The 8,835-nt window shown below is 37.6% G+C and overlaps 1 non-coding gene across 1 annotated transcript; it reads right to left on the minus strand.

Moving 5' to 3' along the window:
• Positions 1 to 917: 917 nt before the first annotated feature.
• Positions 918 to 1,022, minus strand: LOC114619530. Its single transcript, XR_003711169.1, has one exon. It is a non-coding gene; the product is annotated as a U6 spliceosomal RNA (small nuclear RNA).
• Positions 1,023 to 8,835: the final 7,813 nt, after the last annotated feature.

Raw genomic sequence — 8,835 nt, forward strand, 5'->3', positions numbered from 1 at the left:
GGCAGACGCTCGCTTCCAACCATTGGACTGAGCACAGGGTCCTCAATGGAGGAGTTAGAGAAAGGACTGAAGGACCTGAAGGGACTTGAAACCCCATAGGAAGAACAACAATATCAACCAACCAGACCCCTACAAAGTTCCCAGGAGCTAAAACACCAACCAAGGAGTACACATGGCTCCAGCTGCATATGAAGCAGAGGATGGCAATGTTGGGCATCAGTGGGAGAAGCGGCTCTTGATCCTGTGAGGCTCGATGCTCCAGTGTAGGGGAGTACAAGGGCAGAGAGGCAGGAGTGGGAGGGTGGTTGGGAGAATACTGTCTTAGAAGCAGGGGGATGGGGGATGGGATAGGGGTTTCCTGGGGGAAGAAACTGGGAAAAGGGATAACATTTGAAAGGTAAATAAAGAAAATATCCAATAAAAATGTAATGAACCTGACTGTCAACAGAATTGAATTTTTATAAGCATATGGCACTTATAACATTTTACTCTTGATTACTCTGTACCATTATTTATTATTGTTGAATGGTATATTAAATACCTTTATCTTTCTGAATTAACACACAATGACTAAAGATTACTTAAAGATAATAGTGTTATGTTTGTAGCTTATAGTTACTGAGGGATAGGAATCCATCTCAGTAAGGAGGAACATCAGAAAGCAGTATGCATGGCAGTCAAAGGGAAAGTTGAGAGATAATATGTTTTTAGTTTTTAAGAAACATATTTCATTACCACTTATTAATTTAACAAGATGGTGAATTTTGTTGTGACATTTTAATAAATGTATATAAAGTAATTCAATCATATTGAAAGCCTGTATAGCTGTTTTTGCCCTTACATCTTCTGAGCTTCTTCTTTTATTCAAATAGTTTCCCTTCTGCCTTCTTGTCCCTCCATACACAAACCAACAGTCCGAACATATGGAATGCTTCACAAATTCAAGTGACATCCTTCACAGGGGCCATGATAATCTTCTCTGTATCATCCCAATTTTGGTATATGTGCTTCCAAGAAAGCACAAGAAATCACATCTTTATCATAAGAATGAAATAGAAATATCAATGTGGAAGTGGGCCGAGGATATGAAATATCAATGTTCACCTACACTGATGCACTTTTTATACAAAGGCTACCCAGAATAAAATTTCCATAAATAGCATCATCACCTATGGACCAAGGGTGAAAAAATCCTGATTTTGTGGGAGATAATTTTCATTAAGCTATCATAATTACAATACACAACTCTTTCCTTCTTAATGAAGAGGTCTGTATAATTCATTCACAGACAGTTCTTACTTGCTATCCTGCTTCACTTGCTAAGGCTTTTGCAGTTATGGGGCAGTCAGTATATTTGGTCATGTTAAGGACCATTTGAATTTATATTCAGAAATCATTTTATTTTGTTTCAACAGATATTTAGCAGATGCAAGTGAATAAAAGGTATGGAGAAAAAAATCTAATGTAGTTAGTCTATCTTACTAAACAAAATTAGCATTAGTGCCTATATCCATTTACAGGCTGTTTATGCTTTTATCGTGTTCCAAATTTATAACTGCCTGTGGCCACGGACCAACTGGGTTCACCTGAAAGTGGGGCTGGAAATGAAGAAAGGGATGGAAGGGCGAGAAAAACATGAAGCCAAGACAAAGTTCTCTGATCAAGGCTTGAAGTTTAATACTCAGCTCTTCTAATTTAAAGGGAAAGCCCCACTGAACCCCTTCTTGTTTCAGCCAGAGATGGGTGAGGGAACCCATTTTTAGTCACTGCTGGAAATGTCTCAAGGCAAGATCAGCGGGCAGTTTATTCTTCTAAATTCCTGTAGCAGGTTGTACTTGCAGCCAAGGTGGGTAACTCCACCTAGGTCCTATTATTTGGTCTATTGTGGTAAACAAGGTCTTTCAGGCCTGCTCAAAGCTGGGTGGAGGACACATACATTTCTAGACTTTAGAATTATCTTTATGCCAGCCTTTGGGCATTTTTCATATTTATAGAGAGCTTATTTTATAGAAAATAGGGTACTCAATTTTTCCTTTGTTCCCAGTATCTATAACATTCTCTCATTTATAGGTTTAGTCACTAGAAAATTTAGTGATCTATTCATGTATAAATGGTCACACTATTCTCAGCTTCATGAAGACATAACATGACCCATGACTTCATCTTAATAGAATGGTATGAAATGTTTGTCAAAATCTACTTGTAAAAGTATGAATTTAGAATGTTTGGAAAAAAATATATGAAAGATCTTATAAGCCTTATCAATAAAACAATAAAAGAAATAATGAATTTAAGTAAGAAGATTCTTATTTTAACAAAAGAATTTATACTCAAAAGGTTGATTTTAATGAGAAAGAAATAGGAAGGATAGGATGAAAGCAGTGAAATTGTGATGAATATATATATATATATATATATATATATATATATAATTTGTATATCTATGTATATCATCTGTGTCATCCATATCATGTAGATCATCTGTATCTCTATATCACCTATATCATATATTCTATATCTATCATCTATATCTACATCTATATATCTATGTATCTATATCTTCTATATCTATATCTATATAATATACATCTATACTTAATCTAGGTGCATAATATCTTTTGAATAAATATTCATTAAAGTATCCCCTATGAAAATGAAGAAAAAACTCTCTTTTCATTTACTCACAAAGAATATCATACGAGCTAGTATACTAGGCATTGTATATTTTCTGATTCATACTCAATTTCACATTTCCAATCTATTGCCAAAATAATAAGCACGGCTTAAAACAATTTTGGGGGGAAAAAGTTTGTTTACTTACATAGTTTGTTGTCCATCATGAATGGAAATCAAGGCAGGATCTTGGAGGCAGGAACTAAAGTAGAGAGCAAGGAAGAATCTGAGTATTGGCTTGCAACTCACAACTTGCTCAGTCAGCTTTCCTATACAATCTAGGATCATATTCCCCAAAGCAGCACTGATCTCAGTAGTATTTGTTCTCTTCTATCAATTAATAATCAAGAAACCGTCTCAAGGAGAAAATTTTATGGAGTTGTTTTCTCAGTTGAAGTTTCTCTTTACATTTGTTTCTAGCTGTGTCAAGTTGATACAAATATAGCCAAAGCAATTGTTTTTATTTTTTTAATATGATTTAAGCTTGAAGTTATCCAAAGCATTTGCATTTATTTATTTATTTATTTAGTTAGTTAGTTAGTTAGTTAGTTAGTTAGTTAGTTTTTGCTTCTAATAAAAGACTAAAAAGTTATTTTTAAAATCTACACAGGCCTCAATGGAGACAATGCTTACCAGCACATACATCAAAGTTGAATTCATTGTAGTCTCCAAGGAATTCAGGTGCATATTTACAGAAGTAAGCACCAAGAACATGGCTGGGATCCATATTTGTAGAACCCTGAAAGTTAGCCTGGTCCCTGGTTGAGCTAAGGTAGGAAACACTGGTGATCCTGAGGGACCACAGGTGTTTTGCCTGGTTCCTGGACACTAGGCTCATGACAAGAGGCCACAGCCCTTCATAGATTTGTGGCCATCATTGTAAGGGCAATGCCCCAAATCCCTCCACAGATAGAGATCCTGACCTGACCTGTTGTCACATAGGCCCAAGACAGATCTCCATTTTAATAAGGTACCTAAAGTCCTGAAGGGCTTAGCCAATTAAATTCCCCTTTCCAGACGCTCCTCCCTGCAAAAAGGTATTTAACCTCAGGCCTGTCCTAAGAAACTGGGGTACAGTTTTTACTCATCCAATTTCCACCATGACAACAAAAGCCTCAAAACCATGGACTGCATCTTTTCGTTGGGATCTGCCATGGGGAACCATAAAGAAGAACTTCACGTACAGGTCAGCTTTCTCATCTCCCATACTAGACCTCTCTGCGCTCCCAGCCATGACCACGAAGCCAAGCCAAGCCAGCTGCCAGCCAATCAAACCAAGAACTCATCCCAGTAGGACGAAGCTGGAGCTGCTCCCCCACTTTCTCCCTCAGCCCCTGGCCACATCCAGTCCATGGGCTCCATTCTCAGCTCTTTCATGGCTTCCAGCAGAGCCTGGGTGCCCAAGAGCCTGAGAACCAGATGGCCCTGGCCTCCCTTCAGGCCAAGGGACCCCAGAGCCAGCTCTGGCTTCCCAGGGACTTCAGACTGTGCTTCCCTATCATGGAGTGGTGTCCTGAAGCTTAGCCAGACACTTGCAGGTGCCACCACCAGGGTGGGGAAGCGTAGTCAAACTTCCCAGGACCTGCCTCCCCTGTGTCAGAGCAGACATGGGACCCCAAGTAACACTACACATATTCATCAATTTCCAACACACAGTCCACACCAGAATACTTTAGAAGACAGACATAAACGTATCTTCCTACTGCATTGAGACACACTGCCTCATTCATGCAGGGATCAAAACAAAAACATATACTTTCAAGGCACAATGTCTGCCTTGGTATCTAGGCACACAGAAGCAGGAATAGACATTGATTCCATCGTGGCACACAGTCCCATTCTGGCTAGGGCTGGAAGCGTTCAGTGTGATTTGTCTCCCAGAACCTTCCAGCATTACCAGCATGGCAGATGCAGATAGGGTACTCAGAGCCATTATGGCTGGTGCCTTCATGTCAGCAAGCATTCGCTTCATAGGAATCAGTAGCCGTTTCACAGGTTAGCCCTCGCTACCCAGGAGGACAAGGGCACAGGAAGCCCCTTTCTTCTGGGGTATTCACAAGAGTGTTAATTTCTTAGAAGGGACTGGAAAAGCAAGAGTGTTTTATATCTTCACAGTTTCTATCCAAATTTTGGGTTAAACAACGACTACTGTGAATGGACAGGTAGTGGATTACCAGGGAGACACCGTGAGACTTTGATGCTTCTTTGAGGTTAAAACCTTGTCACAATAATACAACATGTAAAGTCACTATTGACAGTTATATTTGTCATTGCTGGCCTGGATAGACAGGTGCCCTGTGTGAGATGGACATCAATGAATGCATAGCACTGCCTGCCAGTTTGGGGAGAATGTGCAGAGTGGTCCTCAGAAGATCGGTATGGATACACTGCAGATCTGTCTTTCTTCTTCAACTACCTTGGAGCTTCAAGATACCTTTTCTCAGAGGTAAAGGGAGGAATGGTGGGAGGGGGCTGTGAGTGGGCAGAACTGGGAAGAGGGGTGGTTACAATAGGGACTTAAAGTGAATAAATAAATAAATAAATAAATAAATAAATAAATAAATGAAAAAAAAGACCACACAGACTGGCTAAATCCTAGAATAATTTCAAATATTGAAGTAGAAAGAGCATTTTAAAATCTCAATCACCTTCTCCCTCTCCTTCTCCCTCTCCCTCCCGGCCTTTCTCTCTCTGTATTTCTGTATGTTTGCTGAGAAAGAGAGGTGGCCAAAAGAAAATACTTTGTTTCCTGTACCTGGAGTCAGAAAGGTGGTTGCGAGCTATCCATATGGGTTCTGTGAACCAAACTAGGGTCTTGTGTAAGACCAACAAACCACCTTAACCACTGAGACATCAGTGTAGTCCCTACCACTAATTTTTAAGTGTGTATTTATTTTTCTTATTTTATGACTTAAAAAGAAAAAAGGTCACAATTTTTCACATGCTATGAAATATGTAATTAGACCTAGTGTTGGCCACTTGAGAGTTCTGAGATATTCTACTTTTTTTTTTTTTACCTCATTTGGCATCATGTGTATTTGTGAATTTTAATGGATTTTTATTATTTGCATAAAAGAATAAAACAACCATTATAATCAGTTATTCTTTCTCCAAACATCATGCTTGGCTCTAGGGCTTAACAGATCATATTACAGGTCCTACATTATCAACAGCTCAAATCATATGTCTCTCTAACCTTCTCCTCACATTGATGGGCTTACAAAATTTCATCAGCTGTGTATATGTTAGAATTTAGTAAAACTGTAACCATTTATATAAAACATACCACTTTATTTAAATAAAACATACCACTCTAATTTTATAGGATATGCTACAACGCAGAGTTGAAGGGATACAGCCTCTGATGCATTTACATCTGCCATTTATTAGGTCATACCTGCATTTGATCAGGTTTTGTGAGTGTACGGGTGTGTTGAAAGGCTTGTGGTTCCATTATTTGCTATCCTGGGATTTCTTTCATTATAACGGAATACTATGATCAAAAGCAAGCTAAGTTGAAATGGGCTTATTTGGTTTACACTTCCACATAGTAGTGATAATCCAAGGAAGTCAAACAGGGATAGAACCTGGAGGCAGGAGCTGATGCAGAGGTCATGGAGGGTGTTGCTTACTGGCTTGCTCCTAGTGGCATGTTCAGCCTGCTTTCTTATAGAGCTCAGGACCAGCAGACCAGAGGTTGTCCCACACACAATGGGATGGGTCCTCGTCCATTGATCACTAATTGAAAAAGTGCCTTACAGACTGGTGTTATGGATTTATTTTCTCAATAGAAGCTTCTTCCTCTCTGATGATTCTAGCTGATGCCAAGTTGACAAAAAACTAGCCAGTACAGTTGATATATCCAGAAATCCACCCACAGAGTATCTGCTTCTCTTTAGTTTCATTTTCTTGGGTTTCATGTATTGCAATTACCCCTGGTATAAACAGTCTTAAATTTAAAGCTGCAGAAATAAACACTCCATAACTATCAAATGATAGGTTACCTGGGGATAACATGGTGAATTTTTGCTGTATCCTCCTTTAAAGTGAAACCTCTATCTACCCAGTAAAACTTACACTGTGTACATTAGCTCCCAGTTAGTCATTTAGTACTTATTTTGGGTGTTAGCTAATCTCTCACAGTAACACAGTACTTGTATTAGATTACCATTATTTTAGTTAACATTGACACTAAAGAATTAAAATAGTGGTATTGCCAACTCAGATCTAAAACACAATCACTAAAACACATCCTACGTGTGAAATAAATGAAAGTTTCCCATAGGTATGCATTTATAAGAGGATGAAACCTCATATAGGCTATATATACATGCAAACATAGATGACCTTGACTACCCAGGACTTCTGACACACTCTAGGTGTTTGGAAATATGCCCTTCATAGATAAGGGATAAGCTGCTGTCAATCATCACATGTTTGACATCTTGATTATGACACATGAGGAGATAATATATGTCTGACACTTCATTTCCCTCACACTTTACACATTAAGCATTTTAAAGGAATACTATTATTTCATGAAAATCCATTCAATTCATAGGTAACAGCAATGACAATTTCAGAAGTGTTCAAAGGACAGGTACCTGAAAAATTATAAAAACTAATGAATAGTTCAAAACAGGAAATAAATGTTCATGCTTTTGTCAAATTTTTAAAAAATACAGAAAAAACACCCAAAAATCAGAAGCAAAATTCAGACCTATTTATAATTTCAATAATTATGATAAATATGTTCAACTATTAAAAGATGAAACTCTAAATTTGCATATAAACATTAAGTAAAGATAATCATAAACCAGATAATAGCAGGAAAAATCAAGAAAGAAAGAGATAATTAACAAAAATAGCAACAGATAAAGAAATCTGTCTGCATCCCACTGCTAAGCTGGCTGACGTTGAGTTCAAGTGGGAAGGAGTTGGGAGATACAACTGTTGACATGACACAAACTATGTAAGTATAATTAGAAATTTATTAAATCTTTATATGAATTCATAAGATATTGCTTGTCACAGACTAAATAGAAAACATAGATGTTTGGTTAGGAAAGAACTAAAAAATTGGTCTAAATTTTGATGACTTAATAAAAAGTTAATACAAAGGGATGCTACAGAATTAAAATGCTACAGACTAATGCTATGGAATGAAAGGCAACTACAAAAGTATAATATATTAAAGTATGTTGCATATTTCTTGTGATAGTTAAGAAAAGAATGGCTCATCTGAAAGCAATGTTCAAATATGAGTGCTTTGATAAGCAAAGGTACCCTATCCTTACCAATTATCATTAATATGTCTGAAAATATGGCCCATGATTTTATACTTAGAAGCTCTAAGGCAATATGTTCTGCCACTCAAAGCAAAAGATATTTCAAAGAGCTTTTTATCAGACTTTTAGATATGCCCACATATGATTTCGAAAACTAAAGAGAAAACTTCTGAGTGTGTTTTCAAGTGCTCTTGCCAGTTCACAGTAGGTAGCTCAAATGACAAATTATTCTACCTTTAAGATTTCTCAGATCCCTGGTTCTGTACTTCAAGGTGAAACTACATGATGGTATATAAGTGATTGTGTGCATATAATAAATAAATACACAGAAGACACGTTTGGATTCTAGGAAAACAGAATACAAAGAGCAACAAACCTAGCAAATTGCAGACACATTCCAACTTCCCAACTGTTCCTCTCCATTTTCTGCCTATACTTTCTTCTTCTCCCATTGTCCCTCTTCTCATGATTTCTCTCTAACCAGTCATCGATTATTAATAATAGGAACGTTTTACCTATGCTATTTTGCACTTAGAGATTAAAAAGGTTTCAAGTTCTTACTAAGGTAATAAAGAGTAATTCTATGAGACAGAACCTGTTGCCTTGCTGATTAAAATGTCAAAAGTATAACGGCAGGGAGATGGCTCAGCAAAGTGAGTCTTATATGTATGTGGAGAACAGAGTGTGAAATCAAACATCCAAGTAAAACACAGGGTTTGGTGATGAGTCACACAGTATTCCAAAAGTTGAAGCAGTAGGATACTTAGAACTGGCAGTCAGCTAGCCTTTCATGATTAGATAGGTTCCCAACACTTCAGTAGATTGTGTGTGTGTGTGTGTGTGTGTGTGTGTGTGTGTGTGTGTGTGTGTGTGT

Source organism: Grammomys surdaster, unplaced genomic scaffold, assembly GCF_004785775.1.
Source record: "Grammomys surdaster isolate TR1022 unplaced genomic scaffold, NIH_TR_1.0 150, whole genome shotgun sequence".
Lineage (NCBI taxonomy): Eukaryota > Metazoa > Chordata > Mammalia > Rodentia > Muridae > Grammomys > Grammomys surdaster.